We start from the raw sequence: 8432 nt of genomic DNA, 5'->3' as shown, positions 1-8432 counted from the left end.
ACAACTGTGAAGTGAAGTGAACGTGGGGTTTTCTTCTCAAATCTGAGCTCCTTCCCTGTTTACAGAGTGACATCACATCAGCACGACTGCACACAGCATCAGAAATAAACAAAGTCAAACTTCTTACCTTTAAATGAGTGACAGTGTATATACAAGTATTAGCTTTAGATGGATCAACATACAGACATTCGTTTGTTCAATCTAAAACACTGACAAACCACATAGCAGGAAATCTAACCCACCTTGTAGGTAAAAATCTAACACAACACTACTGTGTGTTACACTACAGGATTTGTGTAGGTGGGCTTCAGGTGGCTATAAGTGAAATCCACCTCCACTCTCCAGTATGGTACAATTCAGTATTTCGTTCCCAGTCCAATAAGAGCTCAAGTCGTATCAGACCTCAGAGTCTGTAAACCTTTAGCCCAATGTGTAATATTTTATCAGTACTTAATGATGAACAGAGAACAAAACCAGTCTGTTATTAACGTTGTACAACAAAAATATAGATTCAAAACAGCTGCTTATAAATACAAACACAATCCACAGCTTAAAATCTCCAAAATCCACAGAAATTTTCAAAAGAACGAAACCTGACATCTCTTCAACAGTAACGGTGATAAACCTGACCGACCATCACGTGCAACCGTCTTTGTGTTCACCGTCTGTTTTTACCACATCCACCATCTTCTGATGCAGTGAACCAGACAAAAAACTGTGTCTATAATTCAGATTCTATACAACAGATGACCAAAAATCACGATCCAAGAACAAAAATGTGATCGGTCATTAACAGTTTGGTGTCTTTGTCGAGCTCCAAGTAGAACAAAACAGGAGTTTTTAATAACCGCGGTCATGACACTCACTTGTGACACATTATTCATAAAATGCCTCATATGACGTTATAAGATTTTGTCCATGTGGCCCAGCCCTCAGTTCAGATATAACATGTTAGTGTAAAAAGTGAAACAATCTTCTGTAAAAGTACCAGAGGTTTGTGTAAAGATGATTAGAGGAACTATTAACACACATTAATACAAACAGTGCAGTTCAGTGTTACATTAAAATAATAAACCATGCAGTAATACAGTTATAAATAAAAATACTCACTCAGCTGTTCTGGAGGCTTTGACCACTGGCAGCAGCCTCAGAAGACATTCATGTGATGGATCATATTTACTCAAATGAAACACATCCAGCTCCTGTTCTGAGTTCAGTAACACAAACACCAGAGCTGACCACTGAGCAGGAGAGAGTCTGGTTCCTCTGAGACGACTGTAACCTCCTCTGTTCAGGTAAGTTTGTACTTCCTGCACTAGAGAATGATCATTCAGTTCATTCAGACAGTGAAACAGATTGATGGATTTCTCTGTAGATGGAATCTCCCTGATCTTCTCCTTGATGTACTCCACTGTTTCCTGTTTGCTGTGAGATCTGCTTCCTGTCTGTGGTAGTAAGTCTCGTAAGAGAGTCTGATTGGACTCCAGTGAGAGACCCAGAAGGAAGCGGAGAAACAAGTCCAGGTGTCCATTCTCACTCTGTAAGGCCTTGTCCACTGAACACCTGAGGAGATCAGACAGGTTTGACTTCCTGAAAAGATCAGACAGATCAGAGGTTTGATGTTCTGTTACATTTCTGCTGATGAAGGAGAGAAACGTGTATAAAGCAGCCAGAAACTCCTGAACACTCAGATGTACGAAGCTGAACACCTTCCCCAGGTGAAGCCCAAACTCCTCTCTGAAGATCTGGGTACACACTCCTGAGTACACTGACACTTCTCTGACATCAATGCCACACTCTCTCAGGTCTTCCTCATAGAAGATCAGGTTTCCTTTCTCCAGCTGGTGGAAAGCCAGTTTTCCCAGTGCCATGATACTCTCTCTGGTCTGCTGAGGATCCGGGTCACATTTCTGATGGTACTTTTGGTCCTTGTGTTTGATCTGAAAGATCAGAAAGTGTGTGAACATTTGGGACAGAGTCTTGGGGATCTCTCCACCCTCTGATTCACCCAACATTCTCTCTAGAACAGTGGCTGAGATCCAGCAGAAGACTGGGATGTGGCACATGATGTAGAGGCTTCTTGAAGACTTCAGGTTTCTGATGATTTTATTGGCCAGTCTCTGATCACTGATCCTCTTCCTGAAGTACTCCTCCTTCTGAGGATCACTGAAGCCTTGTACCTCTGTTACCTGGTCTACACACTCAGGAGGGATCTGATTAGCTGCTCCTGGTCGAGAGGTTATCCAGAGGTGAGCAGAGGGAAGCAGATTCCCCTTGATGAGGTTCGTCAGCAGCACATCCACTGAGGCTGACTCTGTCACATCAAACAATATCTCATTCTTCTGGAAATTTAGAGGAAGTCGACACTCATCCAGACCATCAAAGATTAACACCACTTTGTAGGAGTCACAGTCTATTGATTCTAGTTTTCTTATTTCTGGGAGAAAATGATGAAGAAGTTTCATCAGGCTGAGATTTTTCTGCTTCATCAGATTCAGCTCTCTAAAGGGAAGTGGGAACATGAAGGTGACGTCCTGATTTGCTTTTTCTTCAGCCCAGTCCAGAATGAACTTCTGCACAGAGACTGTTTTTCCAATTCCAGCAACTCCTTTAGTCAGCACAGTTCTGATGGACTTGTCTTTAAAGAGATCATTACACTTGATGGGTTTCTCCTGTGTTGCTGATCTCCTGGACGCTGCCTCAATCTGTCTCACCTCATGTTCATTATTGATGTCTCCACTCCAACCCTCTGTGATGTAGAGCTCAGTGTAGATCTCATTCAGAAGTGCTGAGCTTCCATGCTGTGAGATTCCTTCATTAATTCTTTTAAACTTCTCTCTCAGATTGGTCTTCAACGTTGGCTGACACACAGAACCTACAGACTCTAATAAACAAAGTATTGACATGTTTTAATGTAAAATCACTGAGCTCAATATAAAATGTACATTTATTTCAGTTCCTGCTGTTCGTTCCTGATTGATGTACTAAATATTACTGAAGGATCAGGACCATTGTACAGAGTAACCACAAGCTGGACCATGAACAGAACAGAAAAGCAGCAGATTTACATGATACTAAAATTACATTTAAAACTAAAAGTGTTCATATCTAAACCTATTTCCTCTCTCTAAAGTGAAGCTGATGGAATAAAGTCATGACTCAGAGCTCTTACTGTTGTGCAGTGTGTTAGCGAGATCTGTGTGGTTCATGTTCCTCAGGACGTGCAGTGTGATCTTCAGCGCTCCCTCTGTGACACTGTGCAGATCCTCCTCATCCTCCACCTCCCTCTCAGTGCATGCTGGGTAATCTGGACTCAGGAGCTTCCTAAACCTCTTCAGCTCATTCTTTATCAGAGTGATTACTTTGTGTTCCAGCTCCTGGTTAGAAACACACAGGAGCAGATCTAAACATTATCATGTTACAGTGAGCGAGGCTTTTATTTTATAAAAAAAAGTAGAAGTCTCTTTTTATTATCACATTTAAACTTAGAACTGAAATTCTGATTACCCATAATGCTGCTGCACATCAAGACATTACAAGGGATCACACATACTGTACACACACACACACACCTTGAATATGGAGTCCAGATGATTTTTGCTGATGTTTGATTTCTTCTTTTGTGGTCTGTGAACAAACAAAACACATCATGTGATATGGACGTATTGGATGTATATGGATGTATTCATAGCTGCACAAATCACACACTAATAAATACACACACAGATATTTAACACTATCCTCTTAACACAATACACTGATTTCAGGATTTCCTAACTGACACCAACATGTTTAGAAAGAAATGTTTGAATAAATGAATAAAATCTTTATATTGTCATTAATGTCCCAAGTGTAAATGTTCTTCTGTAGCACCACAGACCCTCCAGCTCAGGTACTGCAGACTGAACTGAACTCTTAAAGCACTTTTCCTCACTGCCAGTCCGAGAGCTGCAGCACTGCACAGTTTAGTGTTTTACTGCTTCAACACCTGATAAAGCTCATGAAGGGCTTCATAATGAGACGAGTGAGTTTGATCAGGTGGAACACTACTGTAAAACACCTCACTATACAGACCTCACATCAGTAGATCTGTCTCTGAAGTATATTGGATGTCCCATTGACTGGTCACTCTTCATGGACACACAGCTGGGTTCTGGTGAGTCTGATCTCTTTCCCTCCATCATTCTAGAATTACAACAGAAATATCAGCAATAATTAATACTCTGCTGTCTCAGCACTGTTAAACAATGTGTTCATCATTAAACACCAATAATCCCATCTTTTTAATTCAGATCCAGTCTGTACACTTATTCAAACAGGAGACAGGCCTCATAAGTCAGGAATTACACTGATATCAGGAGTCCCAATCACAGCTAACTGACTCAGCTGGGTCTTAAAGCCTGTAGAGTTCACTGACACAAAGCTATGCTGCTCTTATGTTCCACATTACACAGTCCTTTTTACTCTTCTCTCAGTGAATGATTTGTATAAACTGTTCTTAGATCAGATCAGTGATATATTCACTGCTATTAAACACCTTAAAGCAAAGTTGACTTCCTGTGTTAACTAGCGAGTGTGTAGAGATACAGATGTGTTCCCATGAGACGGTGTGTATTTATTACTGGTGAATGTAAAAGTAAGTCACCTCTCGTCTTTCTTTAAGTCCTGTTTTCCAGACACACTCATGTTGGAGGTCATGTCTCCTTCTCCAGATTACAGCAGGACACACGTTTACTTCACTCCAACATCGGTGTGTTAAATTAAACCCTGAATCAGCACAGAGTTCACTTACAGGAAATAGTCACGCTATCGAGTTATAAAACAACCTGTGTACATTAAAGCTTCAGTACAAACCCACAAAACTGTTCTGCATCTAGTGTCACTTCAGTGTGTTTATATATTAGAGCTTTAGATACTCACTGTGTTTTTACTCCTGAAATCTTTTAGTTTTCACTCGTCACAAAATGGAGCTGCTGACTTTCACTTTCATTACAGTTTATACTGCAGAGGGGGGAAGGGCAGTGACACACACACGCACACACACTCTCGCGCTCTTTTACAAGATGTGGTGCTGGTTTGTTTGTATATCATTGATGGATTGACTGCTCAAAATAAATCAGTAAAAATATATACTGTATATTTGTACTAAAACATGAATTTTGCTGTTTGCTCTTTTTAAGGGCAGTGTTCAAGATGTGAAGACAAGTGAAAGTGCTATATATTTAAATATTATACTCTAAAATGTGCAGTTTTACTGTATTGGGGTCATAAAACAACTCAGTATCTGGTATGACCACCGTTTGCCTCACGCAGGACAACACATCTCCTTCACATAGAGTTGATCAGGTTGTTGATTGTGGCCTGTGGAATGTTGGTCCACTCCTCTTCAATGGCTGTGTGAAGTTGCTGGATATTGACAGTTCACTGTACACGCTGTGGTATACGCCAATCCAGAGCATCCCAAACATCTATTGTGTATTCGGCACATTCAGAATATTCCAACCTTCAGCAGAGGTCACATTGCACCTGAAGCACAGGAAAAGTAATACATGTGTCATTTAAAACAATAAATCTTTTTAGAAAGGGAACACTTTAACTGAAAATTATATTGCTATAATAAAGAGCAGTTGGAACATCATAGGATAAGTTGACCATTTGCTGAATTACAATATTTCAATTCCAAAGCCCAAGTATACGTTTGATAACATCAATTGTTATTCAAGCCAAACTTACATTAGGTTTCTTTAAGTACTTTAAAAGTATAGATATGAACTGAATGTGTGGGATGAATATGATTCCTTACCATTTCAATGATGCTTTTTTTCAGCATTACCTTCCAACATGAAACACACCACATTGTAGTCCTCTGCATTTCCTAGAACACAATGGTTAAAACTGGCTCTATTACAAAGAACAAAACAATCCATACAAAGTTCATCCAATTATAGTGCAAAACATTTCAATTTAGATTTACAAAATGATACTTGACAATCCATAGTGTGACAAAGAGTAAGACTATAATATGATCATTTACTGTAAATGTCCAACATAGTGTTTTTGTCTTCTTACTTTTTCATCAGATATTTCTGTGCATGAGGAGTGTCTTGTCTAATACATTTTGATTTATGTTTTTTTTTTTTACTTTACATTTAAAATTGAGTAAATTACTAGTCCCTAAACTTACCTCAATATTTTAGCCGTGCACATACAATCTCCCTTCTAGCCAAAGCTATAGCACTTTCACTTGTCTTCACATCTTAAACACTGCTTTTTAAAAGTTCTGCAAAGTGCAAAATTCATGTTTTAGTACAAATCTAATGAAAGAAGTACAGCCCAGTATAGGTTTTCAAACACACCTTCAAATTAGAACTCCACAGCTGCTTGAGTGTTGATTTTCATGTGGGAGACTTTGCACTCGCCATGCTGCACTGTGCTTATCGCAGCTTCAGAAAGTTTCTAGGCATCAATAAAAACATTTAAAGTTCTGAGATTTTAAACATTATGCCTTCTGTTTAAAAGTGGTTCCATGGTATGTGGGCTTACCTCCAGTTTAGCAGAACTTTATGTTCATACTATGTTTCCTTTCCCAATGGATTTACAATTAAAATGCTCTACCTGGTCATGCAGACGATCTTTCAAAAAAGACGATCTTTTTAAAAGTACACTGACACTTTGCACACCTTTTGCTTTTGAACTGGATGGTGTAGGTATACATCAATGACCTGTGAAGAGAAAATGTTAAACCAATTTGTACTTTAAACCACAAGTAAGCTCATTTTAGTCTCACTTACTTCATCTGACAGCCACTCAGACCCTTGCAGCATGCAAAGACAATTGTAAAACAGCTTATATGGTCCCACAACTGCTTCATCCTGCCCATTTTTCGTTCAAAGCCCACAGCTTTAGCACTAAAGGAACATTAAGTCAGTATTTTTTTTTTAAATGGGCGATTAAATATAGTATATATTTAATATATAATATCTTGATAGCTTTAAAAAATTATGTCTTGAGGCCTTTTTAGGTGTCAAATATGGCCGGCCAGCATTTCTAGCTCCAGAGAAATAAAAACTGAGAAACAATGGTAAAGATTAATAAGCAAAACAGTTGCATTCATTTGCACAAACAGGGTCATAGATTGCACAGCACTATATTTATATATAGTATTGCACAGCACTATATTTATACCAAATTTACATGAACATGAAATTTGTGAGATAACTTGTGCTTAAATCATGGAATGATCCATGCATTATCAAAGGAAAATATTAGCATTTAAAATATTACACAATATTACACGGTGCATGAAAACCATATAATACAGTTAACAATGTACCATGTGAGTTAAATGGTTAGAACCAAAAAGTAAATTTGAATTATATAATTATCTCAAGTTATTTATATTAAAATATTTGTTTTGACAAAATTATAAAAGAAATAATTTTAAAATTTACACAATTCACTTAGATTAAATGAATGAAACAAAGTTGTGTTGCTTCTGCAGTATCGCACGATGATCAGCAAATGGCGCACATGCAACAAAACAGGCAAGGTCAAGTTAACTCAGCGCTCCTAATATGTATAGGAGGGTTAATGTGAAATTTGATGTGAAATTTGACATTTAATGTGAAAATTGAGCTTTAGTCAGGTAGGAATAAGTTAGTTACACGCTGTTGCTGCTGATAAAACAACAAATTTAGGCTACATATCATCGCTGTTGGGAAGAAACCTCATATTTTTTAAATAATTATGTGTCATCAAAATTGGTATTATGGCTTTATATATGGTCAGATAAGTGCATCATTATATTAAATTTAGCTCTAACAGTAACTTTCTGTGGTATATTTAGCTTTAACAGTAACTTTCTGTGGTAAATTAAGCTTTAACAGTAACTCTGTGGTAAATTAAGCTTCTACAATAACTTTCTGTGGTAGATTTAGCTTTAACAATAACTTTCTGTGGTAAATTTAGCTTTAGCAATAACTTTCTGTGGTAAATTTAGCTTTAGCAATAACTTTCTGTGGTACATTTAGCTTTAACAGTAACTTTCTGTAGTAAATTTAGCTTTAACAGTAACTTTCTGTAGTAAATTAAGCCTCTGCAATATCTTTGTGGTAAATTAAGCTTCTACAATAACTTTCTGTGGTAAATTTAGATTTAGCAATAACTTTCTGTGGTAAATTTAGATTTAGCAATAACTTTCTGTGGTAAATTTAATTTAACAGTAACTTTCTGTGGTAAATTTAATTTAACAGTAACTTTCTGTGGTAAATTTAGCTTTAACAATATCCACCTGTGGTACATTTAGCTTTAGCAATAAACTGGTACATTTTAGCTTTAGCAATAACTGTCTGTGGTCAATTTAGCTGTAGCAATAACTTTCTGTGGTAAATTTAGCTTTAACAATAACTTTCTGTGGTAAATGTAGCTTTAGC

At 37.6% G+C, this 8432-nt stretch overlaps 1 long non-coding RNA gene across 1 annotated transcript; it reads right to left on the bottom strand.

The window, feature by feature from the left end:
* Positions 1–3567: 3567 nt before the first annotated feature.
* LOC125140140 lies at positions 3568–4707 on the bottom strand. Its single transcript, XR_007139381.1, has 3 exons — positions 4646–4707; positions 4075–4185; positions 3568–3627 (listed from the first exon to the last, which is right to left on the bottom strand). It is a non-coding gene; the product is annotated as an uncharacterized LOC125140140 (long non-coding RNA).
* Between the last annotated feature and the right edge of the window lie 3725 nt (positions 4708–8432).

This window comes from Tachysurus fulvidraco, chromosome 24 (genome assembly GCF_022655615.1).
Source record: "Tachysurus fulvidraco isolate hzauxx_2018 chromosome 24, HZAU_PFXX_2.0, whole genome shotgun sequence".
Taxonomy (NCBI): Eukaryota; Metazoa; Chordata; class Actinopteri; order Siluriformes; family Bagridae; genus Tachysurus; species Tachysurus fulvidraco.
Note: the sequence above shows the minus strand (reverse complement) of the source record. Positions and strands in the feature narration are given on the sequence as shown.